The sequence below is a fragment of the Triticum dicoccoides genome, chromosome 1A, assembly GCF_002162155.2.
Source record: "Triticum dicoccoides isolate Atlit2015 ecotype Zavitan chromosome 1A, WEW_v2.0, whole genome shotgun sequence".
NCBI classification, from domain to species: domain Eukaryota; kingdom Viridiplantae; phylum Streptophyta; class Magnoliopsida; order Poales; family Poaceae; genus Triticum; species Triticum dicoccoides.
Genome location: NC_041380.1, coordinates 10,061,846 through 10,068,274, shown reverse-complemented (window position 1 = coordinate 10,068,274; position 6,429 = coordinate 10,061,846).

The following is a 6,429-nucleotide window of genomic DNA, read 5'->3' as shown; positions in this document are numbered from 1 at the left end:
CCTTTCTGCCCCCTGCCTCCAAATGCTCCCACTGGTCAGCTAGGAAAGATCCATGTTTGCAATAGGTCTAGGATATATGCGCCATCAATCATAAATAATCACAGAGGCAATACCATAAGATCTCCTCCAATCTCCATTGTGTCAATTACCTCCATGAATACCGTATGACTTAATTTCAAAGTGGAGGAATCCAATCTGACCCTCCTTTGGCTCGGTTGCAGTGCCTTCCATCGATCCATCATACAACATGGAAGCGGAGGAACCCAGCTCTCTGTCTCTTATCCTTCTTGCTCCAATAAAGACACATCTCTTTTGATACCTTATGTTGGTAAGGACCCCCAAACTGCTTGTGTTTTGTTCCATAGTATATGTTTGCTTAATTATGTTGCGAGTATATATACTTGAACCTGATTATTCATTCTCTGCTTAAGGTATAACCTGCGGGTGGAAGTACGTAATTGCGCGCCTAGAGTCCCTATATATGTATTTGTCATTTTAGATTTTTTTGAAGTGCACATATTTGTCCATACTAAATAATGTTATTGAAGAATACCCTGAATGTATAACATGGTAATGTTTTACATGAATAATTTTATATTTCTCTATGTATTAGTAGCCAAAGTTGTATTGTATGACTGCAAGCATCCTTCTTAAACTCTGCATTTATATTTACATTGTCGATATATAGATACCTCCATATGATGCTTTCTGTTAATTATTGTAGATTCAGTACATAATTAAATCTGAATATTGATGGTTTATACCATATGATATTAAGATAGTGGTATAACAGATCCAGTAATTATGCGGTTGTATCTATTTACGTTAGGTTCCTGTATTTTAAATTGACCTTCTATGTGCACATCGTGTGTTTGACGTGTTCTGTATCGTATAGTAGGCAGGGCGATATTTTTAGTTTTGCGTGGTTATAATATAATTCCAGTCTTGCGATCATGACATGGTTATTTATATTAAGCTCTTGTAACTGCGATTTGGCGCCATGTGCATTTGATGCTAGGGCAGTGTTCGAACTCTGTGCAGTTATTAGTTAACTATGTTGGCAGAATTCTGCTTCTAAAAAGAACTGTATATCTGCAACTGGTCTATTTCAATTCCTCATCCAGTCTGACCCTCCTTTGGCCCGCCGGTTGCAGTGCCTTCCACCGATCTATATCCTACAACAACGACGAGGAAGGATTCAGCTCTCTACCTTATCCTTCTTCCTCCAATAGAGACCCATCTCTTTTCATACCTTATGGTGGTAAGGACCTCCAGACTGTTTGTATTCTGTTCAACAGAATCTGCTTGCTTATTTTTGTGAAATTCGTGGAGAAATGATCAGTTTGTCGATAATTCTTGGAGAAAGATATTAGGATCGCCGGTGATTGCAAGTATATATAGTTGAACGTGAATTTTCTTCCCTTGCTTTTAGCTCTTTATGGATTCTATTCGGAGTTTGTATTAAAAATCTAAAATAAATTTGCTTGCTTCCATTTTTTGATTTATGATGTTTTTGAAGAGAGTTGAATTATTTATCCACCTAATTAATAAGGTTTTTATAAGTTAATTTTGAATTTAGTGATTTATGGGTTTTGTTTAGACTTTGAACAAAACCAAATTGCTAACATTGTATACTTACTATTTTGATTTTATTTGTAAAATAGACTTGTATTCTATAAATCAAACCACTATTTCCCATATAAAAATCATTCAAAAGTTTTGTTATCAGTCAACTCTATAAGGATTTCATTCAAAAAATCAATATGTCTGCAATTATATTAAAAATGCTCATTGTGTATATAAAAAATATTCATCATGTTTTCTAAAAGTGTTCATCGTGTCATATAAAAATCAATTGGTGCACCGGTTGATGTTTAGATGGTTGAATAAGCATGGACCGTGTTATTGGATGAAGCCAAAGGGGTGTTGTATGACCAGATGAGGAAATTAGTTATAAAGCAGGAGATGACATCTGAGTCAAGTAAGGCAAGTGCAATTCCTGGAGCAAAACCTACTGCTTCAAGGGGAAGAAAAAACAAGCAATTTTTTTATCAGCAACATCTGCAGTGTAACCTCCTACTCGCATCAACCTAACCAAGACCATACCTAAGGCACAAGAAGGTGATGACCAGTTTGCTGAGAAGGTGAAGAAGATGAGAAGTAAAACAGTCGAAGTAAAGACAGTTCATGAAGCGAACGGTTCTGATAGTAACAAAGATGTTGGAAATGAAGATGATCACCCATCAACTTGTATTGTTATTGATCCTTAATTTAACGATTTTGATAAGAATCATGTCAGAAAATCTTTTCAGAATAATCAAGTGGGCTTCAAATAATGGTGACAAACACGGTTTGAGTCACTGTTATGTGTTTATTAGAAATGTATTTCGATGTCTCCATTTCAGCTTAGAATAAGCTTTCTCAATGGCTCAAGGTCCAGTTTCAGAAAGACGCAAGGAAAAACCATATGTGCTGAAATGGGTTAGCAGCCATTGGTAAGGGCTGACCACTCAACCTGATCCATCGGATATCTATCAGAAGGTACCCGATTTGCTAGAACACTCCCCTTCGGTTCCTCCGCATCGTGCTATCCAATATTTGTCCTTAACATTTGTTTCAAAACCGTGTGAAATGTTCTTTACATTTCATGAACAATATTTAAATTTGTCATGACTAATTTAAACATTGTGAAAACTTATGGTTAAATGGATAACATATTTTAAAATATCATGATGCATTTATAAATCTGTGATTTTATATATGTTCTCAACATTTGATAAACATATTTTTATCAAAAATGTTACGAACACTTTTTAAAATTATGACCACTTATTGTTGAATGGTAAGAACATTTTTTAAATGTCAGTGTTTTTTTCTAAATTGATTCTCATTTTAAATATATCATGAACATTTTCATTGGTTGTTGAAACAATTGTTTAATCTGCGTGAACAAATGTGCAGATACACATTGGAGATTTTTAGCAAAAAATTCTAAACAGGTCTAGTTCATTTCTAATAGTGGTCATATTACTTAATATTTTTTATTGTGTATATTAAAAATGTTCATCATGTTTTTTTAAGTGTTCACTTGTAACATCAGTTGGTTCTACAAGTGCTCTCAGGATGGCCAAATTAGCATGGCGCGCGATTGCAGAACACTACAAATATTACCGAAATTGTGAACACTTATTAGTCCCATACTCAAACACCAAGGATGCAGAAACTGGACACATGCCAATTAATCTGATAAGCTTTCGTATATCGAGTGGTGGTCGCACCGATTTGCTTTGGGCCCTAGATATCCATTTGCATATGTTGCTCTATGCACAATTGTTTCTTGCCTTCTCTTCTGCTGCTCTTTGGCCTGCTCGTCTATTGTGTGCTGCTGCAGTGTTTTTTTTAAGTGTTCACTTGTAAAATCAGTTGCTTCTCCAAGTGCTCTCAAGATGGTCGAATTAGCATGGCGCGTGATTGCAGAACAAGACAAATACTGCCGAAATTGTGAACACTTAGTCACATACTCAAACATTGAAGATGCAGAAACTGGACACATGTCAACTAATCTGATAAGCTTTGTATATGGACTGGTGGTCGCACCAATTTGGTTAGGGCCCTAGATATCTATTTGCTTACGTTGCTCTATGCACAACTTTTTTCTTGCCTTCTCTTCTGCTGCTCTTTCGTCTGTTCGTCTATGGCCTGCTGCTGCACTGTCTTTGCGATGAGCTAATAGAAGGAATACTCATGTACTTGACAATGTCACCCAGGCCTTGGGCATGTTTTGACTGGGTTCCCTATCGTGAAATAACAGAACAGAAAGCAGAAAAAGAGCTTCTCCCAGTGCAACATGAAAAGAAAACTTTCTAGTGAACAAAGTCTCACAGGAATGCTCTGCCTTTTTCCTTTCTCAAAAAAATAAAGATGCAGAAACTTGACGTAAAATTGTACACATGAGCTATTTTGACAATAGTTCTTTGCCCGAATTATATATTAGATGTATCAACATGAACTTCTTTGCAAGAATTAGAAAAGATAAAAGGTAGTAGAATCTACAATTTATAATTAAGGACATAAGTATTCATGTATTGGTTGTCATTCATGGAGTTGATGGTGACTAAAATGAAGATGGGCTTCAGCGCTGGGTCTGGTTCCGATGCAGTTGTTTCCTTTCTCCCCACCCTTCTCAGTTCCTTCCCCTCTATCCAACACTCTCTAGATCTCACCGTAATCCTCCATTAATTTAGGCGCTTACAGCGCCTCCAGCCCTCCCCCACCTTCCGCATCCTTCCTGCCCTCTCCTCGAAGCCGTGTTCCACTTGTAAGGAAAATCATGCCTGTGCGTGCAGCAGATCTGGTTGTGTGTTAGGTTTCTGCACAGCTCTCTTTCTTATCCTTCTTCCTCCAGTAATGACCCATTTCTTTTGATTTATGTTGGCAAGGACCCCCATAATGCAGGCAGCGCGCCCGAGAGCTGGTTCCTTAGTAGGTCGATGAAGCGAAGGTGGCGCAGCGAGGTGAGGGACGCGGGGAACGGGACGGCTACATGCGGCGGCTGCCTGCGCGGGGAGCGAGAGGCGGGCACGGCCACCATGGCGCGTGCGGTGCCCACGAGCGGGAGGGGGCGGAGCGAGTGGTTGTGCACCGGCTGGCACAGGACTGCACATGCAACGGCTCACACATGGCGGCGGCTGGCTGGCTAGCTAGCCATCACGCACACGCGCGCAGCGGTTGGCTAGCTAGCACCCCCGCCGTGGCCAGATCACGAGATGTTGGACGGTGGCGAGCGGTAGTACAAGCCGTAGGCCCGCGCTCCCGTGCGGCCATGCCCCAAGGGACGCAGCCGAGCGGACTTGGCTGCAGGCGTGCGCGAGGCCGTTAGTGCTGGTCATGGTGGCGCTCGCATCGAGATAGAGAAGGAGCGATGGCGGCGCACTGCAGCATGGCCAACTCCAACATGAGCGGCACCAGAGCAGCGGCGGCCACAGTTACCATCTCCGGATACCCCGGAGCTCCTTGTGTGCCACAAAGCTCCGCTAGCATGGCGAAGGCACTGCTCCAGAGCTTCCCCGGTGATCAGTATATCGGAGGCGCTGCGGGGTGGGTTGCGGCTGCGCGTGCGGGGACGATATGCGATGGCGAGGACCTAGGCAGGGACCCCGGACTCAGGTCGTGTGGTGGCAGTTTTATGGGACCGGAGCCGCCATAGCGGGCAAAGAGATCGTTTGTTTCTCTCTACTGGAATTTTCGTATATGCCGGGTGTTGGTGTCTTCGCCGAGAGGCAAAACACGGGCACTTGGCAAAGTAAGTAACGCCGAGAGCCGCACTCAGCAAAGGGAATAAATCAGCAAACACATGATAATGCCGACAACATTGCTCGGCAAACATGCTATACTTGGTAAATTCACTATTAGCCGAGGGCCATCTCATCACACACGGCAAAGTTTTGCCATATGGCACATTCGGCGGGGACTAACGGCACGTTCACGGTTGCAACTCTTTGCCGAGAGTGGCTCTCGGCAAAGATTTAGTCCCACCTCGCCTACTGACTAGCAAAAAGACCTATTTAAATAGTTCAATAGTCCTACCGCATTAACCTTCGGTCTTCATTAGTAAACTTGAGTTCAGCTGTACCCTAACATTAAGCATTTCAGGGAACTCTGAATATCTATCCGATGATTGGCAAGATGAGATATATCTGTTTTCCTTTTCAGGTATTTGTTGTTTCCAACTGTTAGTGCATACTAGAAGCATACTGCATTCAACTCTGAATAACTGCAGCAAGTGCAGATGATGAGTTCGGTGACACTAGAAGCCTGACATTTAGCATTATCAGTCAGTAACTGCAACCACACAAGAAGTAGAGTATGAAATAGATAGCCCAGAATATGTGTAATATTGTACAGTACATGCATAGAGTTTCATTGGTAATGGGTTTCAGTGACACAGAGCAGCAAAGAATAAACTTGAGGTCAGTTGTAGCCTAACTTCAGTTTCAATTTCAGCGACAAATAGCAGCAAGCAGGGAACTCTGGATATGTGATACAGAGTAACAAGATCAGGTGTCTGTTTTCCTTGTTTTCGTTCAGGTATTGTTTGTTTCCACAAATATACTGTTAGCAATGTGCTGTCCTACAAACATTAGTCTCTGCTGAGTTTAAACCCTAAATAACTGCACCAAATGCAGATGATGAGTTCAGTGACCAGGACAGGCAGTAGAGAATCAGCTTCACAGACACAAGCCTGACATTTAGCATTTTCAGTCAGTCTGAATGTTCAGACTTTTAGTACAGACTTTAAAGAGGTGCATACCTGTCTTGACGTTTGGGCGAACCCTCGAACTAGAAGAAGCAAGATTTGATTTGGAACACCAGTTTCATACCTTTAAGAAATCTGGCAAAATCAAATGCAAAATCCTCAAACAAGAAGCG